Raw genomic sequence first — 19,876 nt, 5'->3', positions numbered from 1 at the left:
TGTGATTTGCCTATATGGCATCTGAGAAATGCCGTCCCAGAGGCGGTAATGTAATTATTATTATTATTTATTATTATTATTAACAAGTTTTATATCGCGCCTGGTTACCCTTGGGCATCCCCGCGCTCATCCAGAGAGAAAACGCCAGAACAGTAAACACAAGAATTAGGCAGGAAACAGATAAGTTTTTAAAAGTTTACGGAAACCTAACAAGCTCATTTCCGAGCGCAGGTACAGAGGGAGAGAGTTCCACAGTGTGGCCACGTTTATGGAAAATCTTCTGCTAATGTAATGTAATGCAATGTAAAAAGAGAATGACAATACATCTGTGTATTACTCCTCCCTCGGAAACAGCCAAGTTTTCAGCTTCTTCCGGAATTGCATTAAATTCTCTGTTTGCCTGATATCGATTGGGAGTTCATTCCACAGCCATGAGGCCACAGAGCTAAAGGCACTCCATCTAAGCATGGGTGGAAAATCCGTTCCGCTCACGGATTTTGTGGATTTTTGGTAAATTCGCAATCCGCGAGATTCGAGAATTTCCCACAAAATCCGCGAGCGGAACGGATTGGGTCAAAAGTTCAAGCTGACTTTTTATAACTATTTTAGAATGGCGCCGGCAAGCTGCCAGAGCCTCTAAAATAGTTTCAACAGGAAGCACTAATAGATAAAGTAAAGCAGGTGCTAGAGTTGAATCTCAAATTCAGTTACACAATCATCAATCACCCCAAACTTGGGGTGATTAATGTCTGTGTAACTTAATTTGACCTTCAACTCAAGCACGTGCTATACTTTATCTATTAGTGCTTCCTGTTGAAGCTGACTTATGGCTGAGTGCAGAAGGGCACAAAGTGGGACAGAGGGCAGGAGTTAGGTAGAGGGCAGAAGGGCACAGAAACCAGTGGGGCCGAAGGCAAAAGGGCACAAACAAGAGTGGGGCAGAGTGCAGAAAGGCACAAAAACAAGTGGTACAGAGGGCAGAAGGGCATAAAAAACGAGAGGGTGGCAGTGATGAATCAGGCAAAAAAAAACCAGCGAACACGCAAAGCGCCCCGCGAATACTCAAAGTTCCCCGCAAACACGCTAAAATAAAAAATCTGCAAATTCGCGCAAATTCGCGAATTTTGCATATTGCGAATTCGCAAATCCGCAAATTCGCGGATCGCAAATTCGCAAAATTCGCCCATGCTTAACTCCCTCCTGTCCTGGATCTGTTAAATGTTGTTGTATTCACCAAATTAGCTGTAGACAAATGGAGATTTCTCGCTGGAGTATACCACATGAGTTAGCCAGAGGAAGGTAACATCTTTGCAGTTCCTGAGACTTTTTGAACAGGGGGCAAGCTCTAACTCAAACCCTTGGAGAAGCTCAAACAAAAATGTTGCAGAAAGTTCAGTACAGTCCTTTCTCTGTCCATGACAAAAGCAGCCAATGCAGGCCAACACACAAAGCACACAGTAAAGAGGTAGTTCCTCCTAACAGCTTCTCCAGCTCTTCTTCTTGGCAGGTTCCTTAGTCCAAAAGAGTTCCAAAATCCTGGGGTATGGGCCCTAAAATTTATACCACATTTCCCTTTGTTCTCTTGTGGCATAGAGTGTCTGTTTTTATGTCTAAGCCATTACTGTCTTCTCTGGGCCAGCTTCCTGGCAGGAGTTGGAGATAGCATTATCCCATGCAAACCAGGCCAATTTAGGTGTGAGGAAATCTCCTCCCACTACTCTAAATGCAGCCCATGTCTATTCAGCCCAGCTCGGACTCATCCAGGAGAAGCAGGACACACCTCAAGCACCCAGTAGCAGTCTGAAAGAATGCCCCAGCCCCTGTCACTTGAAAGTCAGACAGTCAATCCACAGCACAGCAGAGGCTTATAGGTTGGTGAAGCAAGAAATTACCCACTTTCTGAAAGTGGTATTTTCAAACACACAACATGGAAATAAACTTTACTAAAAGATGCATTTTTACATTCTGAGGTCAGGTATACTAAACTCAATTTTTCTACCTTGTCCCAGTGGGAAGTTATGCTTGTCGGATGTTACAAAGTAGCTCCCATTTTATCCTATAGGACAGATAGTCTTTTAATAGTAAAACATGAATTACACCGATGTTCACCATCAGGACATGTCACACAAACAAGTACATGATCTACCTTTCACATACAATGCACCCTGCCAATAGGGTTACTTTGGGCCTACCCTAGGGGAGACTTACATGTAAGAAAGAGGAAGGCTAGGGACTGATTAGTAGGTGTACCTGCCAATTCGACTTGAGAGCAAAAACAGCATGCAGAAACTGCAGTGGCAGGTCTAAGAAACTTTTACAAGGCTATTTCTGTGGGTGGCACAATCAGTGCAGCAGGCCCACTAGTAGCATTCGATTTACAGATCCTGGTACTTTCCGTGCACCCTACTAGGGACTTACCAATAAATCAATCATGTCAATCACGGAAACATCAATCCATAACATAATTTATAGAAGGAGCACTTCAACACTGAACAACAGTGAGAAAGTGTGCAGAGACATTAAACCAGGAGGTCTGGAAGCAATAAGACAGGGAAAATGTGCCAAAATATACCAGTTCTAACACTCTATGTCCAGCTATTTTTGGCTTTGCAATAAATTAACTAACCTTACATAATTATCTGTGGTTACAATGTGTTGGGAGAAATTCCTGTTGATTTGATTGGTGTTATTAACTATTTACATGCTGCTAAAAACAACCATCGGATTGCGATTCTAGAGAGGACCATAACTTATATGCCCGCCCTTTCAATTTGTAGCACAGAAGGATGGTTTGCACATACAGCGTGTGAAGAATCCAGAATTACTTTAGAAAAGAGAAAACTTAGAACCCCAGAGCCCCACAATAGAGCCCAATGATCGAGAACAGAGGGAGACGGAAATCGGCGGAGAAGGACAGAGTTTGATGATGTGCCAAGATCAAAAGGAGCATCAAAAGGTTGTATGTCATTTGTTGGATTTCGGGATTTATTTGATTGTGAGATATCTGGCAGAGTTGGTGTGAGAGTCAAGTGAATGTGGTTTCAAGCGGGACGTGGTTCAGGGACTGAGGCGTGCATTTCAGTCCCTACATACATACATACAGTTGCAAGAGACACCCTTTTGATCACACTTTTGTACTTGTCCACAATAAGATCTGACAGACACAAACAAGTAAAAAATATTTATTTTAACTAACATGCTCTAATATGCAGCATACATGCCGCAATAAGCAGATAAATGCATAACACAAATACAGCCAGTATATCAAATAGTCCCTAAATCATAAAAGCAGCTTTCATAGTAAAAGACAGCATAGCCTAACCCCCTTCCCCTTGTATAGAAGCAGGATGATTATAGATTAGAAGATCTCTGGGCGTTATCTTCAGACCCCATACCTCAGTCTATAGATGATAGTTCTACATCATAAGTGCTGTCATAGTCTTCTCCCTAGAAAGGTCCCTCTCCAAGTGTGTGCTACCGATCCATGTATTCCAATAAGACCAAAGTTCGACTTCTCAAACAACAGCTTCATCTGTATGTTTTTTCTAGGTGCTAGTGCCTGACCAGAACAGAATATCAAGAAGCATTGTTGTTTGACCTTGTTCACAATGTTCGGAGTAAATCCCAGAAACCTGAAAAGTGTGAAAACAGCAATAGGTTCTCACTTGAAAGTCTCAATAGAGGCATTTGCAAAATAAACTTGTGTAGTAACATGTGCAAAGCAGCGGACATTCTGCAGCGTTCTCATGCTAACTTAGAAAAGACGACAATGTCGCCATGGGCCATGTGACACCCTCCCCTTGGTCAGGACGTTAGCCCTGGACTATTACAGAAGTCTGAGTCAAGGGCCAAACAGCAGCTCTTGTCAAAAGCTGAATTTCGATGGACCAAGAAATGGAGAAGATTTCCTTTTTGTATCCAATAACATATCCAATCATAGCATATTTTCCGATTCAAACACTTTGCAGGATATGTGGAATGCCAGCCCCAAAAAAGTGTCAGAAGCTTCCAGAGTAAAAAAGTTTGCCATCCAATAAAGTAAAAGAAATGAGCGGACATGCTGCTCATATCCGCAGGCCGTCAGGAGTATGCCATTTCAACTTGTGTCGACTTCAATGAAAATGAGATCCAAGAGGCTCTGAGCATGGGCACGGGACTTGCTTCAGCCGCCGGCCCCAGCGAAGGATTATAAATAAGCCACTTACCCACACAACTGTCCTGGGTATGGGACATCAATGGATCCATTATCAGTTCATAATCCAGGGCAGCATGTGACATGGTGTACAGGCAGACGTCCAGGGCCCATTGAAAAGGACACCATATGCAGTAGAACACAGGCTGCACACAGGTACAGAAAGCATAACAGAACGGCAGCCAATAGTCAATGTCAAGAGCTTCCAATGGCATTTAACCAAACAGCTATGCATCCGATCACGCTAGAGCTGCAACTGATCCTGGTTTGGCAGTCCCACAGATCGAACAGCCATTGCGGAACAACAATAGAAGTACCAGAACGTCACAAATCAGGACGAGCAGCAGGGGAAACCCTCCAAATACATTGGACAAAATAGAAGGAATAAAAGCTGGGTTTACTAATAAATTAGCTGAAATAATGTAACAAGGCCTGATCCTTCAACTTTAGAAAAGTGGGCTAGGCCAGCCGTATCCGATGCATTAAAGATTTAGGGGAACATGCATCAAGCATTTTACCAGCCGCAATCAGCCCGTCTGCGACCTGTAAAATGCCTTTTCCGATGCATCAAAGGCATTACAGTTGCAAATGCATTTAGGGATTCGCAATTTGCGAGTCCCTAAATGCAATGCATTTAGCATTACCAAAATGCGACTTTGCATTTAGAAATCGCAAATTACCATCAACTTCAGGTTGGTGGTAATTTGTGAATCCTTTGAAAAATGCACAAAAGGGCATTTTTCAAAGTGCAATGTGGCACACAGACATGCCCTTAGGGCTTGTGTGTGCACCACATGTACACACTTACCTTTTTGGGGGGTTCATCAAGGGGGTCATAGGCCCCCTAAGACCCTTGCAATTGCATTTACAATTTGTAGTTACCAATTTGGTAATGGCACATTATGAATGCAGTCCCATTCATTCTTATAAGCAAATAGGCCTTTAGGAATGAATGGGAATGCATTCCCTGATAGCGAATCACAATTTGCAATTCGCTATTGAAGATATTAAGGATTCGCAAAATATTTGCGTCTACTTCATGCATAGGCATTTGGGATTACCAAATAGCAAATCCTTAAGATTTGGAGATCGCAAATGATTACCTTGGTGCATGTGCCCCTTGGTGAATTAATTGCCAAAAGTGTTGGGGGAGCATTGTGTTTAGCAATGACTGAATTCCACTTTATGTTCTTTTAACCTGTAACTTGAAGGTCTCACAAGCTAATGTGAGAGCTACTTCTTATTGAAACAATAGCTCTTTCAGTCTGCTTACCTTATTGAAATCTGCTTTCAAAGTTGGATTAAAGGCCACTGTGAATTATCTACGCTCCAGTGTATGGGAGAAACAAGACATTGCTGCATCAAGTATCGTGTTGTGAAACTGTTACCGTAAACCGCAGCAGTTAGTGAGAGTTGGAATAATATGCATAAACTGGGGTTTCTTTAAAAGAAACAAGCCACATTTGGGGCTGAAACGTTGCAGGTGCCATGAAGTTTTACTTGCTTACACACAAGCGAGTTGCTTACTGTAGATTCTCAATCCTCGCCTGTAAGAAAACGTCCTTTTCTGCATGCTGACAAAAATGGGTATAGCAAGGACCACAATTCATCTATATAAATGCTCCCAAGATTTTCATATCTACCCACAGGATAGTGTTTTTAATGCAAGCTGTAGCTGGAAACGTGAACTGGAAAATGAAATAACACCATGTATTAACCACACCACTGAATATGTTTTTGCTACAGTAAATGGTAACTGTTCTAGTTTCTCACTGTGTAACATAGCATACTTTGCGACTTTCATAGACATTAGTTTTTGTTTATCTGTTAAATTGAATGGCAAAAACAATGTGGAAGCATTCAGGTAATCCCATGATACTCTCCCACTTTCAAACATATGTAAGGCTCAACCAAATTGCATAACTGAACGCAGTTGATTTTGACCATGATACAAAGTAGATACTTCATTCTGAACAAGATCAATACCGGTCGACACAATATTGTCAAAGGTAGATATACGAGAAGACAGTGTGCTTATACTGTTATCAACCATGGCAAGACATCTTTCCAAATTATCTTGATCAATTTGGCATTAGCGTAGTACTGCTTCCATTACTGATAGCTTCCACAATTCATTATAGGCTGCATAAACAAACGTTTGCTGCAAATGTATTTTGGGAATAAATGAAAATCTAAAAGATCAATGTCATCTGACAAAAGTGAAAGATGATCCTTCACCTTCACAGATGATAGTGTGGAATGTTCCAAACTTTGTTGACATAATTTACGAACCGAATAAGTCGTAAATGTATGTGAATGGGGTTAATGAAGATCAGGTCTATTTTGGGTAAACCAGTCAGCAGCATTAATAAAACATAAATGACCCAACTCTCTGGATTAATCATAGAAGGATTAAAAGTGCCATTTTGCATCTAGTTGGTATGTGTGAGCCATATCTCATATTGAGGCAGAGATAGAATGGAGATAGAATAGAGACAGTATTTGAATTGTTAGCAGTGGTTAAACCAAAAGAGGTAGTTTGTTGGACCGTCTCATTTAAAAAAGTTAGTTGAGATGATATTGAACATTCATGATGCATAGACTCATTCCCAAATTTTAGTGCCCCAAATAGATCAATAGTCAATAGTGTCCTTCCAATAATTGTAACCTTTTAGGGACAGATCTTCTATGAAGGAAGAGGGATAGACCAACGTAGTGTGTGCAAGCATATATTTGTTCAATGTGGGGATATTCAATTTTAAATAATGTGATGCTGGGTTGAATAGATTGTAACCTGGGATTCTGCATGTTTATGTTCCATGCCTTTTTGGGAAAGATTGGACGACCCTCCTTGTCTGGAGGGGGTTTACTCTGTACTTGTGTAAATGGTCTGACTCCCAAATTATTGCGTCCTAAGATGTATAAACATTCGCAATATTAATCGTCAACTGATGCTTCTGATGAGCTCCAGTCACCGCCACCAGCCGTGGGTGCACCTGCAAGCAAACTGCTTTACCTTTAATGTTAGTCAGAAACATATTTGAGACAATAGGGAACATTTCTACTAATTTCATTCCCAAATCCAGGGCTGGACCACCCTCGCTCTTCGCTTTTGGGCTGAGTGGTCGCTCCCCAGTGTCATTTGGTATCGTTGTGCAGCGCTTTGTAATCTAAACTGCTTCATATTTATTGCCTGCTGTCTGCCTTGGTTGCCGCTTTGCTTGTATGCACTTTTGAATTGCCTGTGTTACTTTCACGCTGATTTCGCGTTTTCCCCCAAGCGCTCTGCCGTGCTCACCCCTCCGCCTCCATTTTGTTTGTTGTTGTCCTCCTCCGTAGCCCGCCCCGCCTCCCAGCTGAGCCGCCCTCCCACAGACTACAAACAGCGCTCCCTTACCTGGAAGCGCTGTGACTCGCTCTTCGCTTTTGGGCTGAGTGGTCGCTCCCCAGTGTCATTTGGTATCGTTGTGCAGCGCTTTGTAATCTAAACTGCTTCATATTTATTGCCTGCTGTCTGCCTTGGTTGCCGCTTTGCTTGTATGCACTTTGAATTGCCTGTGTTACTTTCACGCTGATTTCGCGTTTTCCCCCAAGCGCTCTGCCGTGCTCACCCCTCCGCCTCCATTTTGTTTGTTGTTGTCCTCCTCAGTAGCCCGCCCCGCCTCCCAGCTGAGCCGCTCTCCCACAGACTACAAACAGCGCTCCCTTACCTGGAAGCGCTGTGACTCGCATTTCGCTTTTGGGCTGAGTGGTCGCTCCCCAGTGTCATTTGGTATCGTTGTGCAGCGCTTTGTAATCTAAACTGCTTCATATTTATTGACTGCTGTCTGCCTTGGTTGCCGCTTTGCTTGTATGCACTTTTGAATTGCCTGTGTTACTTTCACGCTGATTTCGCGTTTTCCCCCAAGCGCTCTGCCGTGCTCACCCCTCCGCCTCCATTTTGTTTGTTGTTGTCCTCCTCCGTAGCCCGCCCCGCCTCCCAGCTGAGCCGCCCTCCCACAGACTACAAACAGCGCTCCCTTACCTGGAAGCGCTGTGACTCGCTCTTCGCTTTTGGGCTGAGTGGTCGCTCCCCAGTGTCATTTGGTATTGTTATGCAGCGCTTTGTAATCTAAACTGCTTCATATTTATTGCCTGCTGTCTGCCTTGGTTGCCGCTTTGCTTGTATGCACTTTTGAATTGCCTGTGTTACTTTCACGCTGATTTCGCGTTTTCCCCCAAGTGCTCTGCCGTGCTCACCCCTCAGCCTCCATTTTGTTTGTTGTTGTCCTCCTCCGTAGCCCGCCCCGCCTCCCAGCTGAGCCGCCCTCCCACAGACTACAAACAGCTCTCCCTTACCTGGAAGCGCTGTGACTCGCTCTTCGCTTTTGGGCTGAGTGGTCGCTCCCCAGTGTCATTTGGTATCGTTGTGCAGCGCTTTGTAATCTAAACTGCTTCATATTTATTGCCTGCTGTCTGCCTTGGTTGCCGCTTTGCTTGTATGCACTTTTGAATTGCCTGTGTTACTTTCACGCTGATTTCGCGTTTTCCCCCAAGCGCTCTGCCGTGCTCACCCCTCGCCCTCCATTTTGTTTGTTGTTGTCCTCCTCCGTAGCCCGTCCTGCCTCCCAGCTGAGCCGCCCTCCCACAGACTACAAACAGCGCTCCCTTACCTGGAAGCGCTGTGACTCGCTCTTCGCTTTTGGGCTGAGTGGTCGCTCCCCAGTGTCATTTGGTTTCGTTGTGCAGCGCTTTGTAATCTAAACTGCTTCATATTTATTGCCTGCTGTCTGCCTTGGTTGCCGCTTTGCATGTATGCACTTTTGAATTGCCTGTGTTACTTTCACGCTGATTTCGCGTTTCCCCCCAAGCGCTCTGCCGTGCTCACCCCTCCGCCTCCATTTTGTTTGTTGTTGTCCTCCTCCGTAGCCCGCCCCGCCTCCCAGCTGAGCCGCCCTCCCACAGACTACAAACAGCGCTCCCTTACCTGGAAGCGCTGTGACTCGCTCTTCGCTTTTGGGCTGAGTGGTCGCTCCCCAGTGTCATTTGGTATTGTTATGCAGCGCTTTGTAATCTAAACTGCTTCATATTTATTGCCTGTTGTCTGCCTTGGTTGCCGCTTTGCTTGTATGCACTTTTGAATTGCCTGTGTTACTTTCACGCTGATTTCGCGTTTTCCCCCAAGCGCTCTGCCGTGCTCACCCCTCCGCCTCCATTTTGTTTGTTGTTGTCCTCCTCCGTAGCCCGCCCCGCCTCCCAGCTGAGCCGCCCTCCCACAGACTACAAACAGCGCTCCCTTACCTGGAAGCGCTGTGACTCGCTCTTCGCTTTTGGGCTGAGTGGTCGCTCCCCAGTGTCATTTGGTATCGTTGTGCAGCGCTTTGTAATCTAAACTGCTTCATATTTATTGCCTGCTGTCTGCCTTGGTTGCCGCTTTGCTTGTATGCACTTTTGAATTGCCTGTGTTAATTTCACGCTGATTTCGCGTTTTCCCCCAAGCGCTCTGCCGTGCTAACCCCTCGCCCTCCATTTTGTTTGTTGTTGTCCTCCTCCGTAGCCCGCCCCGCCTCCCAGCTGAGCCGCCCTCCCACAGACTACAAACAGCGCTCCCTTACCTGGAAGCGCTGTGACTCGCTCTTCGCTTTTGGGCTGAGTGGTCGCTCCCCAGTGTCATTTGGTATCGTTGTGCAGCGCTTTGTAATCTAAACTGCTTCATATTTATTGCCTGCTGTCTGCCTTGGTTGCCGCTTTGCTTGTATGCACTGTTGAATTGCCTGTGTTAATTTCACGCTGATTTCGTGTTTTCCCCCAAGCGCTCTGCCATGCTCAACCCTCCGCCTCCATTTTGTTTGTTGTTGTCCTCCTCCGTAGCCCGCCCCGCCTCCCAGCTGAGCCGCCCTCCCACAGACTACAAACAGCGCTCCCTTACCTGGAAGCGCTGTGACTCGCTCTTCGCTTTTGGGCTGAGTGGTCGCTCCCCAGTGTCATTTGGTATCGTTGTGCAGCGCTTTGTAATCTAAACTGCTTCATATTTATTGCCTGCTGTCTGCCTTGGTTGCCGCTTTGCTTGTATGCACTTTTGAATTGCCTGTGTTACTTTCACGCTGATTTCGCGTTTTCCCCCAAGCGCTCTGCCGTACTCACCCCTCCGCCTCCATTTTGTTTGTTGTTGTCCTCCTCCGTAGCCCGCCCCGCCTCCCAGCTGAGCCGCCCTCCCACAGACTACAAACAGCGCTCCCTTACCTGGAAGCGATGTGACTCGCTCTTCGCTTTTGGGCTGAGTGGTCGCTCCCCAGTGTCATTTGGTATCGTTGTGCAGCGCTTTGTAATCTAAACTGCTTCATATTTATTGCCTGCTGTCTGCCTTGGTTGCCGCTTTGCTTGTATGCACTTTTGAATTGCCTGTGTTACTTTCACGCTGATTTCGCGTTTTCCCCCAAGCGCTCTGCCGTGCTCACCCCTCCGCCTCCATTTTGTTTGTTGTTGTCCTCCTCCGTAGCCCGCCCCGCCTCCCAGCTGAGCTGCCCTCCCACAGACTACAAACAGCGCTCCCTTACCTGGAAGCGCTGTGACTCGCTCTTCGCTTTTGGGCTTAGTGGTCGCTCCCCAGTGTTATTTGGTATCGTTGTGCAGCGCTTTGTAATCTAAACTGCTTCATATTTATTGCCTGCTGTCTGCCTTGGTTGCCGCTTTGCTTGTATGCACTTTTGAATTGCCTGTGTTACTTTCACGCTGATTTCGCGTTTTCCCCCAAGCGCTCTGCCGTACTCACCCCTCCGCCTCCATTTTTTTTGTTGTTGTCCTCCTCCGTAGCCCGCCCCGGTTCCCAGCTGAGCCGCCCTCCCACAGACTACAAACAGCGCTCCCTTACCTGGAAGCGCTGTGACTCGCTCTTCGCTTTTGGGCTGAGTGGTCGCTCCCCAGTGTCATTTGGTATCGTTGTGCAGCGCTTTGTAATCTAAACTGCTTCATATTTATTGCCTGCTGTCTGCCTTGGTTGCCGCTTTGCTTGTATGCACTTTTGAATTGCCTGTGTTACTTTCACGCTGATTTCGCGTTTTCCCCCAAGCGCTCTGCCGTGCTCACCCCTCCGCCTCCATTTTGTTTGTTGTTGTCCTCCTCCGTAGCCCGCCCCGCCTCCCAGCTGAGCCGCCCTCGCCCCTCCCCCTCCACTTTCCATATATGACAGTTGCTCCCGCGCGCAGCGTTCACGCGCAGCGATCGCGCCCCAGTCGCGCCGAAGGTGCGCCAAAGGTAAGCCCGTCTACGCCCGTCCGCGCCTGGACCGCCCCAGCGCCAGACCCCCTCGCCCTCGCATTGCCCAGCCCTCCCGCATTACCTACGATGCCACCACCCTCCTAGCCCTTAACCCCGGCCGCTCCCCCAACTGCGCCCAAGCCGCTCCTGGACACACCCATGGACCTTTCTCATGCAACTCCTGCAAATTCAGCGGCACCGACAACAACTCCGCTACGATCACACCACAGACTCCCGACCCCAACCACCTACAATGCATCTTGCTCAACACCCGATCGGTCCACAGGCACTCCATTGACCTATGGAATCTACTAGACACCATCTCTCCGGACGTCGCCTTCCTAACAGAAACATGGATGAACGCCTCTTCTGCCCCAGACATCACCATTGCCATCCCAGAAGATTATAAGATCATACGCAAGGACCGTACCGGCCACACAGGAGGAGGAATCGCTATCGTCCATAAGAAATCCATCCACATCTCAACCAGCTCAGACGTCAATCTCGCCAACTCTGAACACCTTCACTTCCAGATCCACATCGACCCCAAGACCACACTCAGAGGCACCCTCCTTTACAGACCTCCAGGACCCCGCGCACAATTTAGTGAGGACATCACGGACTTCATCACTCCACACGCGCTCCCCTCCAAAGATTACATCCTTCTGGGAGACCTCAATTTTCACCTTGAAAAGAACAACGACCATAACTCCACCACCCTTTTGGACAACCTCGCCAACCTCGGACTTAAACAACTGGTCACTTCCCCCACCCACATCGCAGGTCACACACTCGACCCTATCTTCACCTCCAGCAATCATGTCTCCTTCAGCCACACTACGGCTCTCCTCTGGACTGACCACAGCTGTGTCCACTTCACCTACAACAAGCCCAAACCCAACAACCACCCCTAACCAACTCTGCAAAGAAACTGGAACAAAATCACCATCGACCAGATCTCCTCATCGCTTCTTCTAAACCCCCCAGCCCACTCCTCAAACCCCGACCAAGCCGCCACCAACCTCACCCTATGGTTATCCAACAGCGCCGACATCCTAGCACCACTGAAAAAACGACAAATCAAACTTGGCAGCAAGAAAGCCTCCTGGTTCAACGATGATCTTAAGAAATCCAAGAAACTCTGCCGCTCCCTTGAGAAGGCCTGGAAAAAAGACCCAACCACCAGCACCAAGGACGCCTTCAAAAACGCCACTCGCACACACCACCAACTCATCCGAAAAGCCAAGAAAACCGCCTTCAAGGACCGACTAGATAGCAACGCCCACAACAGCAAGGAACTTTTCAACATCGTCAAGGAATTCACCAATCCCTCGGCCAACTCCAACGACATCACCCCCTCTCAAGCCCTCTGCGACTCCCTAGCCTCATTCTTCCACAACAAAATTGCAGACATCCACAATAGCTTCGACAACCAACCCGGAGACCAACCCACCCAACCATCTGCTCGACCTTCACCACCCTCGAACATCCTTAATGACTGGAACCCAATCTCCACTGAGGACACTATCCGCCTGATGAACTCCATCCACTCAGGATCCCCCACAGACCCATGCCCTCACCACATCTTCAACAAAGCAGACTCCATCATAGCACCGCACCTCCGAGACGTCATCAACTGCTCCCTCAACTCCGCCACCTTCCCGGAAAGCTGGAAACACGCTGAACTCAGCGCCCTTCTGAAAAAACCCACAGCGGACCCCACCGAACTCAAAAACTACCGTCCCATTTCGCTCCTTCCATTCCCGGCCAAAGTCATCGAGAAAGCTGTCAACAACCAGCTCGCCGCCTTCCTCGAAGCCAACAATTCCCTCGACTCCTCACAGTCCGGCTTCCGAGCCAAACACAGCACTGAAACCGCCCTCATCGCAGCAACAGACGACATTCAAACTTTACTGGACAATGGAGACACAGTCGCCCTCATCCTCCTCGACCTCTCCACAGCCTTCGACACAGTCTGCCATAGCATCCTTCTATAGCGCCTCAGAAACATTGGAATCCAAGGAAAAGCACTAGAATGGATCACCTCGTTCCTCACCGGAAGAACCCAGAGAGTCCGCCTTCCACCATTCAAGTCAGAGGCCACTGAAGTCATCTGCGGCGTGCCACAAGGATCTTCACTCAGCCCCACCCTTTTCAACGTATACATGAGCCCCCTCGCGGCCATCGCACGCCAACACAACCTCAACATCATCTCCTACGCGGATGACACTCAACTGATCCTATCACTCACCAATGACCCTAGCACCGCCAAAACTAACCTACACGAAGGAATGAAAGAAGTAGCCGAATGGATGAAACATAGCCGTCTGAAACTGAACTCAGATAAAACAGAAGTCCTTATCTTAGGTACCTCCCCCTCTGCATGGGATGACTCTTGGTGGCCAGAAGCCCTTGGAAAAGCACCCATCCCGACAGACCATGCACGGAACCTGTGCGTCATCCTGGATTCCTCACTTTCGATGAACAGACAAGTCAACGCCGTCTCTTCATCCTGCATTCTTCGCATGCTCAAAAAAACATTTTGTTGGATCCCCACCGAAACTAGGAAAACGGTCACCCACGCCCTTGTCACGAGCCGACTGGACTATGGAAACACCCTCTACGCCGGTACTACCGCTAAACTCCAGAAAAAACTCCAACGAATCCAAAACGCCTCAGCCAGGCTCATATTAGACATCCCGCATAAAGAACATATCTCTGGTCACCTGAAAAACCTCCACTGGCTTCCCGTCAATAGGAGGATCACTTTCCGGCTCCTAACCCACGCACACAAAGCACTCTACGAAATCGGACCAGAATGCCTCAACACACGACTGTCCTTCTACTCCCCCTCCCGCCAGCTACGATCATCCAACCAAGCCCTTGCCACTGTACCTCGCATCAACAAAACCACCATAGGAGGTAGATCCTTCTCCTACCTGGCAGCTAAAACCTGGAACTCCCTTCCCACTTACCTTCGCCTTACTCAGAATCACCTAGCATTCAGAAAGCAACTTAAAACGTGGATATTTGACAAGTAATTCCCCACCCCTCCTCAAGCGCCTTGAGACCCTCCGGGTATGTATCGCGCTATATAAATTCTTTGACTTGACTTGACTTGACTTGTGTTCCTCCTGTACATGTTTCAGACCGCTCGGCAGAATACTCATTTGGGGGGTGCCAAAGCACAGTGTATACAATTCGACAAAGACCATCCCCCAGGTAATGCTGTCCGCTAAACGAGTAATTAGACCACTGTGGGGTTTCGGGTGGGGTGCCGAACAAATCCACTGACAACGGGGATTTAGGTAACGCGGGTTTTATTGTTTTGTAAAGCCGCCTTTTCTGGACCGGCACTCGATAGTAAGGGATGGGGTTTTCAGCGTCCTCCGTTGCTTCCCTTAAGGCTCCCCGTCGTCTCAGCTCCCGTTGTCGTCTGGGAGGTGTAGTCCGGGCTTCCGCTGTTGTCAAACGAGGACCGGTATATAGCAGCAGGAAAGAAAGTGAAAACCCGTGTTAATCTGACGACCTGGGCTCTCTAAATCAGGAAAGGGAGTGAGGAGTCACACGTGCATACTAACTACCCCGCTACTTGTGAGGTGAGGTGAAGGGGGGGGGGTTCGTGCACAGCATGTCCCGAAGCTAGTCCGGTTGGGGGCTTGTCCCGCTTACGTCCCGCCCACCCCAGGAAAGGAGACCGTACCTGTCCTAGCCACACTTCCCGGGCAGCGTGGCTGGGCAATGCGCCTTCCCGGTGGCCTCCTGGCGTGTCGCTGCAGCCTCTCTCCTCTCTCGGTCTTCCTCCGGTGTTCTCGAGCCCTCGGTCCTCCCCGTCTGTTTCCTTCGTCCTCCACTCGTCCTCACTCTCCTCGTCCTTCCTCCACTCTGCTCCGTCCTTGCTCTCCTCGTCCTTAATCCACTCCGCTCCGTCCTCGCTCTCCTCGTCCTTCCTCCACTCCGCTCCGTCGTCCTGTCGCCACTCTTCCCCTCCTCCGGGTGTAACACACACCTGTGCTAATTCAGGGCTGGGGTTTACCGGTGAATGGAGGGTGTGTCCCAGATCTGGCTCTGCCCAATTAAAGAAACATGGGTCTTCTGTGCACTGTAAGGGATTGTAGACGTCGACATCAGTGGTTTTCCAGGCGTCAGTGTGCTGTTCAAAAAGAGGGGACACATGAACAGGTAAGCCTGGAGGACCCGAGTCCGGGTCCCCCTCGTCACACACCTCCCCCCTAGGATTCTCCCGTTCGGGGAGAGGAAACCGGGACAGATAGTCCGCGCTGGCATTGTCCTTCCCTTTACTGTGTCGGACTTGGAACCGGAAGGGCTGCAGGACAAGGAACCATCTCATGACCCTGGGGTTGTTAGAGATGTTCCTACTCATCCATAGAAGAGGGGCGTGGTCGGTATACAGAATAAATAGATGCCCCTCCAGGTAATAGCGTAGCTTGTCTACAGCCCACCGTATGGCGAGACATTCTTTTTCAACTGTGGGATATCTTACCTCCCTGGGGAACAACTTGCGGCTGATGTATAGGATGGGCCGTTCTCCCCCTACCCCCGTGTCCTGTGACAAAACGGCACCGATTCCAAAGTCAGAGGCATCTGTGTGCAGAGTAAAAGGTTTTGTGAAGTCAGGGGATGTAAGCACGGGTCTGGGCGTAATGGCTTTTTTTAATGTCTGGAAGGCTTTCCACATTCCCGGGGATGGTTTTAGGAAGTCATAGTTCTTGGGTCGTTTCTTTAAGGTGTCCGTCAAGGCCGCCGCTACATCAGAAAACGAGGGGATGAACCTCCGGTAGTAGCCCACCAGCGCCAAGAAAGCTCTCATTTCTTTCGTGTTTTTGGGAAATGGGGTATTGGCGATGGCCCTTACTTTCTCGAGCTGTGGTTCTATGGCTCCGTGTCCCAACATGTACCCAAGGTACTTAACCTTCTGGAACCCAATCCTGGATTTCTTTGCATTGATGTGCAGTCCGGCTCCGCGTAGTTGTTGTAGGATGACCTGCAGGTGATGAAGGTGTTCCTCCCAAGATGGACTAAAGATGATGATATCATCGAGATATGCCGAGCTGTATTCCTGATGTCCTCTTAATACCTCATTCATTAACCTCTGAAATGTGGCTGGGGCCCCATGTAAACTGAATGGGAGGACGTTGAACTCGTAGAGTCCATCAGGGGTAGCGGAGGCTGTCTTCTTACTGTCCTCCTCCCTTAATGGTACTTGCCAGTACCCTTTTGTCAAGTCTAGGGTACTGATGTATTTTGCGTCCCCTAGTTTCTCGATTAGCTCATCGATCCGAGGGATGGGGTATGCGTCAAAGGAGGAAACTGCATTTAACGCCCGGAAGTCCATGCAGAATCTGCTGCTTCCGTCGGGTTTGGGCACCATCACGATGGGTGAGGACCACTCACTTCTGGATGGACGGATCAATCCAAGTCTTATCATTTCCTCCACTTCTTTCTTTATTGCTTCCCTCTTTGCTGCAGGGATCCTGTAAGGACGTTGCTTGACGGTGACACCCGCAGGGGTCTCTATCCGGTGTTCGGTCAGTCGGGTTATACCCGGAAGGTTGGAAAATATCGACTCAAATGGTCGCAGTATCTTTTGTAGTCCCTCTTGCTCGCTCAGATACAACTTGTTGTTGATCACCAATTCTCCCAGCATGGTCTCAGAGATGTTTCCTATAGGAGTAGCGAGGTTGGATGACACTGGAGGTGTTCCCAACCACTTCTTTAGAAGGTTTATATGAAACATCTGGGTTTTCCTCCCGCTCAGTTGCAACCGATAAGTGGTCTTTCCTATCGTTTCTAGGACTTTGTATGGGCCTTGCCATTCGTTCTGGAATTTCTTAGTGGCCGAGGGTAGTAACACGAGAGCCCAATCGCCAACGAGGAGTTGTCTCCACTTCTTACCCTTGTCATAATGCGTTTGTTGTTTTCTCTGACTGGCTTCCAGATGAGTGAAGGCCAATTCATGTATCTTCCCCAGTTTGTTCTTCAAATTTTGGCTATATTCCAGTAGGGATCAGGTTTCTCCTGTTGTTTCCGCCTCCCACACCTCTTTGGTCATCCCTATTAGGCTCCGGGGCTGTCTCCCGTACAGCATCTCAAATGATGAGCAGCCTAAACTGCTCTGCTTCTGGCCTCGTATCACGTATAGGGCCAAGGGAAGTAGTAGGTCCCAATCGCTTCCGTTCACCGTTAGCATCTTCTTCAGTACGGACTTCAGGGTCCCGTTATATCGCTCCACCAGGCCGTCGGTCTGGGGATGGTATACAGAAGTTTTTATCTGGTGGAGTCCAAGCAGGTGACATACTTCTTGCATAACTCTTGACATAAACGGGGTCCCTTGGTCCGGAGGGATTTCTTTAGGAAACCCCACCCTTGAGAACAGTTCCATGAACTTATCTGCAATGTTCCTGGAGGTGGGGGCTTTCAGGGGGAACGCCTCTGGGAAGCGAGTGGCGTAATCCACAATTACTAGGACATATTGATACCCCTTCTTTGTCTGTGGCAGAGGGCCAATGAGATCCATGCCGACCCTTTCAAAGGGGGTTCCGATTAAGGGGAGAGGTTGTAGAGGTACTGCTGGGGGTCTTTGGGTGTTCTTTCTTTGGCATACATCGCACGTCTGACAATGGGACTTGATGTCCTGTTACACTCCCGGCCAATAGAAGCTTCTTAGGACGTTCTAGGTGGTCTTCTCGCTCCGTATATGGCCCGCTAACAAGTGTGTGTGTGCATAAAACATGATTTGTTCATGGAAACAGGTCGGCACTAGTAACTGCATAGGGTCATCCTGTTTTGCTTGTCTATACAGGAGGTCTTCTTTTATCAAAAAGCGGGGATATCGGGGCTGTGGATTGTCCTGATCTGTTTGGGCTTGTTCCCAGGCATTGAACAGTGTGGCGTCGTTGGCCTGGGCAAATCGAAAACTCTTATCCCCCTCCCACGGATCAGGGGAGGTCAGGGCAGGAAGGGAAGTAGTATTGATTGTCCCTTTCTGTTGAAGCAACCCTTAAACAAGTCAAGGAAGTGGGGGTTGTCCGTCCCTAGTATAAGTTTCTCGGGAAGGGCGTTCAACACTCCTACCTTCACTACCAGGGTACTCCTCTCTTCCACTTCAATGGGGATATAAGCAACTGGATAACCCTTGACATCCCCATGCACACATTTAATATACACTATGGCATCTGGCATTACCTGAAGTGGCCTCACAAAACAACCCTGTATTACGGACTGTTTACACCCCGAGTCCAGGAGGGCACTGACCTCAGTTCCGTTGACTTTGACACTCACGTGATAGGCGCCTCCGAGCTCCGCCGAATACATGACAGCCTTGGGTAAATAGCTGACGTCCATGGGTTCTTCCTGGTGTCATTTCTGGAGGCAGAGGCGCGTGATGTGTCCCCACTAACCCTGGGCGTAGTGGGCATAGTGGGGCTTCGCGGAGCTACGTGAAGTGGGCGAGAAACTACGCCCACCTCTGCACTTCACGTAGCCCCACTACGCACCGCAGGCCTCCGTCCCTCCCGCCCTCCCTAAATACTTTAATTTAAAAGTTAGTAAGAATTAAAAGGCACTTACCTTGCGCGCCGCTGCCCGCCGCGTCTCCGGGGCTCCCTCTTTTCATCTGCGCCGTCTTGGGTACTAATGCGCATGCGTGGGCGGCCGCATTAGTACCCAAGGTGGCGCAGATGAAGAGAGCGAGTCCCGGAGACGCGGCGGGCAGGGGCGCGCAAGGTAAGTGCCTTTTAATTCTTACTAACGTTTAAATGAAAGGATTTAGGGAGGGCGGGAGGGAGGCGGGTGGCGGCCAGTTATGCACCGTCTGTGGAGCGTGCGTAGTGCCGAATTCTACGCCTGCTACGCAAAATGCGTAGAAGCCGGCACTACGCACACTCCGTGCACGGAGCGTAGCTGCCCGCCCACCCTTAGTCCCCATGCCCCACAGTCAAAGCACTGTGGACCACGGAATGGGGGAACCTCCGGCGTCATGGGTCGTGGGACAGGGAGTCCAGGAGGGACTCGGGGTCTACGTTCAGGTCTGAACGGTGGTCTGGACAGTTTTTCAGGCTCGCTTGAGTGTAAGCGGGGTTGTGCTCGGACAAAGGTGGCAGCCATCTCCATGGCTTGGGTGGTCGACAGGTTGGAGTGCTGTCTGAGCCACCTCTGGATCCCGTAGGGGAGGGCCTCGAGGAACTGTTCCAAATATATTTTGTCCATGATTTCCTCCTTCGTGCTGGACATAGGGGTGAGCTACTTGTCGGCCGCTGTCTTCAGCCGAAAGAACAACGTTTTAGGATTGTCCCCTGTTTGTCCTCTTTCTTTGCGGAAGCGTACCCTGTAGGCCTCCGCGTCCAATACCAGATGGTCTAGGATGATAACCTTGATCTGTCCGTAGGGGGTCTGTCCGTTGCTGTTGGCTACCTGGTAGGCCGCCTG

Source organism: Lissotriton vulgaris, chromosome 4_1 (assembly GCF_964263255.1).
Source record: "Lissotriton vulgaris chromosome 4_1, aLisVul1.2, whole genome shotgun sequence".
NCBI classification, from domain to species: Eukaryota; Metazoa; Chordata; class Amphibia; order Caudata; family Salamandridae; genus Lissotriton; species Lissotriton vulgaris.
The sequence above is the reverse complement of the archived record's forward strand: the minus strand, read 5'-3'. Positions refer to the sequence as shown.